This window comes from Manis javanica, chromosome 3, assembly GCF_040802235.1.
Source record: "Manis javanica isolate MJ-LG chromosome 3, MJ_LKY, whole genome shotgun sequence".
Lineage (NCBI taxonomy): Eukaryota > Metazoa > Chordata > Mammalia > Pholidota > Manidae > Manis > Manis javanica.
In genome coordinates this window covers 12,463,155-12,470,918 of record NC_133158.1, presented here as the reverse complement: position 1 = coordinate 12,470,918, position 7,764 = coordinate 12,463,155, and the positions used below count along the sequence as shown (strand labels likewise).

The following is a 7,764-nucleotide window of genomic DNA, read 5'->3' as shown; positions in this document are numbered from 1 at the left end:
TTTGCTCAAGTGTCACATACCTAGCAGAGGAAAAAGCAAGACTTGATCCTGCGTTTATTCTCTTAAATCATTATGGGATACGACAATTGAATTTTTTAAAATTATTTTTACAAAAATGCTAATGGCAATGCCATTTTATTTTTCCCAGCATTATTGAGATATAATTGACATATTGGTTTTAGGTAAAAACATGATGATTTATCTATATATTGCAAAATTGTTACCACAGTAAGTTGTTATTGTTAACAATAACTATGTCATAGTCAACATGCATCACCTCACCGTGGTTACAAATTTTTTTTCTCATGAGGAGAACTTTTAAGATCTACTCTCTTAGCAGCTTTCAAACACACAGTACAGCATTACTAAAGTCACCATGCTGTACATTCCTTATTTATCTTATGACTGGGGATTTGCACCTTTGAACCACCTTCACCCATTCGCATCTGGCAGCTACCATTATTTTCTCCGTATCTATAAGTTTTTTTTAGATTCCACACATAACATGAGAACATGCAATCTCATATATTGTCTTTCTTTAATTTATTCTACTTAACATGATTCACTCAAAATCTACCCATGTTTTTGCCAATGGCTGGATTTCCTTCTTTTTATGGGTGACTTACGTTCCACTGTATATATAGGCCACATCTTCTTTATCCATTCATCCATTGATAGATACATCTTCTTTAACCATTAATCCATTGATAAATACTTAATGTTGTTTCCATGTTTCATAAATAATGCTCTGCAACTATTGTAAATAATGCTGCATTGAATACAGGTATCATTTCATTTACTTTGGGTAAATACCCAAATGTACAATTGCTGGATCATAGGGTAATTCTATTTTTAAGTTTTTGAGGAACCTCCATGCTGTTTTCCTTAGTGGCTGCACCAATTTACATTTCCATCAGCAGTGCACAAGGGTTCTCTTTTCTCCATATCCTCGCAGGTATGGAAATCAGTGTTATTTCTTATCTTTTTTACAATAATCATTCTAACAGATATGAGGTGACATTAAAGTTTTGATTTGCATTTCCTTGATTATCAGTGAAACTGAGCATTTTTCTGTGTATCTGCTGGCCATTAATTTGTCTTCTTTTGAGAAATGTCTATTCAGGGCCTTTTTCCAGTTTGAGTTTGATATAGTCCCATTTGCTTATTTTTGTTCTTGTGTTTGCTTTTGGTGTCAAATATAAAAAAAAAAATCATTGCCAAGACTGATGTCAAAAAATGTATCCCCTATATTTTATTCTAGGAGTTTTATGGTTTTAGATCTTATGTTCAAGTCTTCAGTCCATTTTGAGATAACTTTGGTGTACAGTGGAAGATAAGTATCCAGTTTCATTCTTACATATGTGGCTTTCCAGTTTTCCCACCATTTATTGAAGAGACTGACTTTTCCCCATTGTGTATTCTTGGCTCCTTTGTCATAAATTAATTGCCCATTTCTGTGTGAGCTTATCTCTATTCTGTTCCATTGATCTGTGGCAATACCATATTGTTTTGATCACTATAGCTTTGTGATATAGTTTGAAATCAAGAAGTGTGATACCTCTAACTTTGTTCTTTCTCAAGATTACTTTGGCAGTTTGAGGTGTTTAATGGTTCCATACAAATTTTAGGATATTTTTTCTGTATTTATGCAAAATTGCCTTAGGAATTTTGATTGGGATTGAATGAATATGTAGATTGCTTTGGGTAGTATGGACATTTTAACAATATGAAGTCTTCCAGTCCATGAGCATGGACTACCTTTTCATTTATTGGTGTCTTCTTCAACTTTTTTCATCAATGTCTTACACAGTAGTCCCTCTTTATACGTGGTTTTGCTTTCCACGGTTTCAGTTACCTGCCAACAACTGTGATCCAAAAGCAGATGATCCTCCTTTTGACATATCAGAATGTCAGTAGTAGCCTAAATATACATCACAATGCCTACATTTCCCTCCCTCACTTCATCATCATGTAGGTATTTTATCATCTCACATCATCATGAAAAGGGTAAGTACAGTACAATAAGATATTTGACCACATTTCACATAACTTTTATTACAGAATATTGTTATAATTGTCCTATTTTATTATCAGTTATTGTTGAGAAGTTTCTCATCTTTAACTGTGCCTAATTTATAAATTAAACTTTACCATAGGGATGTATGTATAGGAAAAAACAAAGAATATATAGCACTCATTACTATCCACAGTTTGAGGCATCCACTGGGGGTCCTGGAACGTGGCCCCCACAGACAAGAGGGGTCCACTGTAGTATTCAGTGTACAGACGGTTTACCTCCTTAGTTAAATTTTATTCTTGGGTGTTTTATTGTTTTTGATGCACTTTTAAATAGGGTTGATTTCTCACAACTGCATTCTTAACCCATGTAGGGCTTAGCCTTCCAGCTCTGTCCTTCCTTCTCCTTTGCACTCCCGATGGATTAGTGTCATTGTTTGCAGTCATCTTTTTTTGGTTAGGACTCTCAGCTTCTCTGTGCACTCAGATTTTTGCTAGTTTTCCTTCTAGATTTTCTTATATCCACCAGATGGTGGCAAGGAGAAATGACTAAAGCAGTTAAGTTTCAAATTAGGTGCACTTGAGCCACACAAGTTACTGGGAACCCTGGAGGCTATAGAATTCTCCAGACCTGCTTCATACTCCAGCACTGCCACCTTTTAATCATGTGACTTAGAACAAGTATTCTCAATTTTTCTGAGCTTTGGATTTGCCATTTGTAGAATGGGAATAATAGCTATGCAGAGTTGTTCTGAGAAAATTAGAGATATGGAACGGTTTTGGGATTGACAGGGCCAGACATAGAAGGAAGAAGAGGCCTCCCCCATCTCTCGCTCAATGTTCATTTTGATTCTCTGTCTCTGTTACTTCAGACCTACCCCTGCCTGCTTTCTCCTGTCCTTCTTTATCTCATGCCAAACTCAACCCTGTGTGACTGTTCCAAGTAGCAGTAAGTAGGAGAGTGTTCAAAAATGAATTTAAGCTGACTGCTCATGCTTGAGCCAACTTTTGAAAATGCTAGAGCCAATCAGGAAAATGCAAGCTCCATTTACAATTCCTTCTGAATCCCAAAGGACAGAAACCTTGCCAATGCACACTGAGGAAATCCTCTTCTCTGATCATACAAAATATGCCTGGAAATTTACATCTTCACATGTGCTGTGCAGATGGCTCTTTTTAAATCCTTCCTCATATTGCTCTCAAGCTCCATATAAGAACAGAAGACATAAGGAGAAAATCTGACCTGTGGTTTTACTGAGAAGTTTCTCAGAGATTAACTATTCCCACAAGGAGGAAAGATGCTCAGCAATGGGGAAAGCAGATTCCATGAGTTACCTTCCTGAAACATGGCTTCTCATTTGCCTGAGCCACAGGTAGAGAGTTGAAAGAACGCGGACATGGGTGGTGGGTGAGAACACAGCACTGTGAGGCCCTCACTTGACACTGAATTGCAAAGTGAAGCTCAGGACAGTTGGGGAAAGAGAAGGCCCATCAGAAGCCTTTGTGCCTCATAGGCGGCATGCTGGTGGCCCTCTTAGAATGTTCTCACAGCACTGAGGCTTAGCATGAATGTCAGTACCAGTGGGACAGCTGTCTTAATGGGCCACATCAGAAACAGAGTGGGCACTCCAGGTCCTGTTTGCCTGGGGAAGTCCTAGTGTAGTTATTGACTGCCCCTACTCTCCTAATGAAAACTGCCCTTGTTAAACAGTTGGGTGGTCACTCGCTGGTGTAGCTCCTGCAGCCCTGCCTCAATCCCAGCCCTCAGCCCCCTTTCCTTTACCTACCCACTGACTCTGATACCTGATCATACCTGATACCTACTTTGGATAGGCACGTGTCTTGACTTTCTTCCCCTCGTCGAGTGACACCTCAACCTGATCTCAGTGAGCATACCAAGGCACAGCCTCAGAGCCCCCTGGGCGGGATGTGCTGGGGCCCCTCTGTGCCCCCCAACCCCATTACAGGAAGGTCTCTTCTTAGCAGTCCTTGGCAACCAGCTCAGAGCTCTTGTTTGCTTTCGAATGTACAGTCCACTTGCTTCTCCCTCGTGAACTGTTGGCCCCCACCTGTTTGTTGGAGGACGCATTCCATGCTAGGCTCATAGCAAATGGCATCCTCCTTAAAAAGAACAACTTTTACACACCCATAATAGCATGATCACCAGGTTTTATACAGTCGCACAGGGTGTGCACTGCACAACTCCCAGGAGACTCTACCCATAGGCTACAATGTGAGGGGCCTCCCCTAGAGTTGTACAGTGCAGTGGCCCTGAGACTAATAATAATAAAAGTAACACATCTTATTGTATATTATATGGAAGACCTCATTTAACCTTTTCCATAACTCTGATGGGGTAATTAAAACTTTATGCTCGCTTAAACATGAGGAAATTTGAAACTTGGATAAGTTAATTCACCCAAGTTCATGTATTTCCTCAGTAATAAGGCTGGGATGTGCAGCCCAGCAGCCTGACCTCTGGAACACGTGCTCTGAATCTTTATATTCTACTGCCTTCCATCTCAACGTGCATCGAAGGTGAATTATTTTATTTCCTTCTAAATGGCTGGTGCAGCCTCTTAACTGCAGAGTTAGCATCCAAGTAGAATTCCCTTTACTGGTTGATGACCCCAACCCCTCCTAAAAATGAAATCTCATTCTAGTTGGTTGATGATCAGATGGTGGGGTGGGTGGGGGACCTGATGATGGTGGCACCTCAGTGGGCCTCCTCTGTTCCCTGGCGCCTGGGCAACAGGGAAGAAGCAGCAGGGCACCATCATGGACCCAAAAGAGTAGAACCTAGACTTTGAAGTTTAGGGCAAAAAACTGGAGAGGAGGAAAGCTCTCACTGGAGACATTTGTGGTTCATGTGGTTCATACCCTGACAGCGCCACATTGTAAACAAAAGCTCATTTGATGTGTGGCTTTGAGAAAAGCACGCGCTGACTTCAAATCTCTGGGATCCAGTTACCTCATCTGAAAAATGGGAATGAGCACTTTGGCGAACAGTCATAGTGAGGGTTAAGCGAGGGCTCAGGGCAGTGCCTAGCACATTTCTGGCCTTCCACAGATGCTACTTTTCTTTAATAGAGTCACCTCCTGATGGAAAGTTCAATGACAACCAGCACTTATGCTTAGCCTGAATATGACAGTGTTGGGCTTTTAATATCCCCTACAACTTTGGACACATTATTTGGCCTCTGAGTGCACTCAGTTTTACTCACTTTAGAACTATAATGCTCTTGAAGCTGTTTGAGGGGGGAAAACAGACTAATTCCTTTGAAAGTTACTATCAGAAAAAACTTACTTATTAATAGTAGTATAATCTGCCATATAAATTTGCTTAGAGGTGCAGAGGTTTTTCATCAAATTTAAATTGTGGGTATGTGAGTTATGCATCTCTTAGCATTCAGGAATATATTTCCCAGGTCTTGTAAGTATTTTTTTTTTCACTTTTACTCCTAATACTCTTTCCTTCCAGTACCTCCTTATCACAATAAAGCTACCTTGCTCCTCCCCTCAGTTTAGTCACCCTTGTTCATCCTTCGGGCCTCATGTATGATGTCACCTCTCTTCAGAAGCCCTTGCCAATTACACCTCCCCAGAGTCAGATGGCACTCCCCTCAGTAGCACCCAGAAGATAGGTCTGCTTCAGCAGTTTGCTCCCTGAATCATGTTGCCAGTTTTCCTTAACTACAGTATCAGCTATTAGAGATCACAGAGTTTGTTCCTCAGAGTTTTACCCCACATTCAGCATAGTACCCAGAGCATTGGAGAAACTTGAATGAATGAACCTATGAATGAGTGGAAGAATAAAAAAATCCAGGGGGGAAGCAAGGAAAGGAGGGAGGGTGGGAAGAGAAGAAAGGGAAGAAAAAGAAAAGCATTCTAGAACAGTGTCTGCTAATTGATTTTTTTTTTCCCCTTAAACTCTGCAGAATCGTGACATTCTGAAATATCTTTTAGAACAGTCAGCAAATTGTTTTTCCTGTAAGAACAGCTACTTTATTTTCTCGTCACACTGCCACTGACAAGCTGTGCTCAGATATGCTTGGCCTTTGCAGAACTGCCCACCCATAGCTGTTTGGCCCAGGGCAGGGACTTGGGCCACTCTTATACATATTTGGATTCTAGGGACTTTTATTGAGGTCACTGTAGAATAATTCCCAAGTTCATCTCCTTAGCACAGAAACATTAGAAATGAGCAGCAGGCCTTTTGTCAGTTGGTTACAAAGATGTTAGGAAGTTTACAATAAGGAGTGACCAGGTTTTGATGTGTGTATAAGGCCAGATATTAACTCTGTATTACTCATTTCCCTGTTAATTTATTCCACAATCTTTATTTAGCATCTGCAAAGTTCCAGGCATTGGACATTAGGGATGCAATACAGAAGAAGAAATTGTTTGGTGGGTCTTATTGTCTAGTGGGACAGAAAGGCAGAAAAAAGCGAACAGAACTGTTATATAAAAGTGCTGATGGAGAACAGTGCTATGCCAGGGACAGGGAAAGACAGGCCAGCCCTACCTTCTCTAGGGACGCCAGGGGACAGGGCAAGAGGGGGTGACTCCAGGTAGAAGGAATAGGGGGGACACAGCCCAGCGTGTTTGCAAGCGCGAGCGCACTATGTGCAGGGAGACCGCGGCTGCAGTGGGGCCAGTGTGCAGGCGCCCAGACGAGGCTGTGCGCTGTGAACTGGCACGAGGGCTCAGGTTCTCTCCTAAGCAGTGTGGGTTTCCAAGCCCATGGGTGACCTGGCCTCTGCCCACTTTCTGGAATCCCCATCTCAAATCAAATGCTCCATCACCCCCAAACTGCTCTTGTCATTCTCTGCCCCTTTCCCCATGGCATCCATCTGCCTCAACACAGGCCGAGCCTCTCCTCCTCTTTACCTGGTTCTCGCCTCGGCTCTTCCTCCTCCCCTACCACTGCCTGGGCACCCGCGTCAGCACTGTGGAAACTCCTGTCCCTTGTGCTTCTCTGGTTGTCACAGTTGCAGAAGACCCTGATGGCTTCTTATGCCCTCACACTTTCTGTGAGAAGCCCACGTCTGCTCCCAGCTGTACAAGGCAGCCCTCAGTGTTAAATGCCAGTGGCCACGAGGCAGCCAGTGTCCTGACGTGTGGACCCCAAGCTGGGAGAAGCAGCCACTCTGGGTGTCATAACAGATACACACATTTAAAAAGCACGTGTAGCCTATAGGACAACGGGCAACCTACCAGCTTTAGCTCTGCGTTGTCATCATTTGCTTTCTGAATTAGTGTGTGCTCGGATTCAGGGAGGCTAGTAATGTTAACTCATATGCTTGGTATAGTTTTTTCTCAAAGCTGTAATGACATCTGAGAAAACCTTTGGAAAGCTACAGTGAGATTAGTTGAACTTTCTGGCTGTGTTTTAGAACATTCTAGATCATATTCCAGGACAGGGGAAGAAGTCATTGATCCTCCGGGTGTGAGGATGATACATTACTAAAAGCTGACAAAATCCAGTAGCATGGTCTGGCCTTACTTTGTGGTCACCCAGCCCCCACACTGCAGTGAGGATTCCAGGAGGAGAGCCTTGCCACGTGACTTTCAGACGTGCTGTTGACTAATTCCACAGCACTGGGCAAGTCACTTATTTACTTAGTTTAAGTTTCCTCAAAGTTATGTGCAGGGTTAGTTTACTTAACTCCCTGGTCCACCATTGGCAAAAGCATTTTTATGGTAGTTAACCATTCTTAAAGACCAAGAAAGAAACACTTAACAGGC

General features: G+C 42.2%; 1 protein-coding gene across 9 annotated transcripts in view; it reads left to right on the top strand.

Moving 5' to 3' along the window:
* The window catches only part of ADAMTS9 (ADAM metallopeptidase with thrombospondin type 1 motif 9), a 157,176-nt gene that overhangs the window by 121,116 nt on the left and 28,296 nt on the right, over positions 1-7,764 (top strand). The window lies entirely within an intron of this gene.